Below are 870 nucleotides of genomic sequence, written 5' to 3'. Positions count from 1 at the left end.
TTTCTTTCCTATTATTATTGTGTGAAGCTGTTGAAATGTCTACACTTCGTCTTTTGGGTTGATCCTCAACTCTTTAGATTGTTAGTGTATGGTGAATATTTTTGTACATAATCCAGTAGATAAAATTTTAAAAAACCCTTTTGTTCCTTTTGTATATATTTTGCTAATCCAATATGATCTCGGCTGAAATATGTTGGATTGTTTGCCTTGAATAAACGGAGTTTTAATTCTGCTTTCGCCGAAATCGGGTATTCTCTCTCCTTTTACTCTACTCAGCATGTCCCTTTCCATATGTTGCATTTTAATTCTTTCCATATTTTGAAACATTGAGGACAATGTTTAGTTTAGGTTTGGGGGTATAGAGTAGATACCACGATAATATGCTATAATTGAAAACAAAACTCCATCTTTTTGAAAAAATTGAAAAATTCCAAAAAAAATAAAAAATCAAAATTCAAAAAAATTAAAAAATGAAAAATTATAAAAAATGGAGCTCATCTACCTTGAAATGTTGACTCTTGTGCAAATACGTATTATTATTAGGAGTCTTAGTCTAGATATTTAGGCACCCTGATTCTAGCACAATTCACATAGTGATAAGAAATTTGCACGCGCACGATCTACCAATACATGTATGGCCTCGATCTTCAAGGTGTTGGATAGGAAGTCACGATTGCCAATCACTTTAGAATACTGAACGAAACTGGACTAGCTTGTTCTTTGGTTGGTTGGGATAGAAGATGGAGGTTACATTAAGAAAAACAACCATCGAATTTAACTGGGTGCATCAAAAAGGGCTACCTCTTGCGAAGTGTCATGTAATTTTTATTTCTTGTTGATTATGTATCAAAAGTGTGTTCTCTTTCAAAA

General features: G+C 32.8%; 1 protein-coding gene across 1 annotated transcript in view; it reads left to right on the top strand.

The window, feature by feature from the left end:
• Positions 1–870, top strand: part of LOC113280963 — a 7530-nt gene that overhangs the window by 1004 nt on the left and 5656 nt on the right. The window lies entirely within an intron of this gene.

Source organism: Papaver somniferum, chromosome 5 (assembly GCF_003573695.1).
Source record: "Papaver somniferum cultivar HN1 chromosome 5, ASM357369v1, whole genome shotgun sequence".
Lineage (NCBI taxonomy): Eukaryota > Viridiplantae > Streptophyta > Magnoliopsida > Ranunculales > Papaveraceae > Papaver > Papaver somniferum.
Note: the sequence above shows the minus strand (reverse complement) of the source record. Positions and strands in the feature narration are given on the sequence as shown.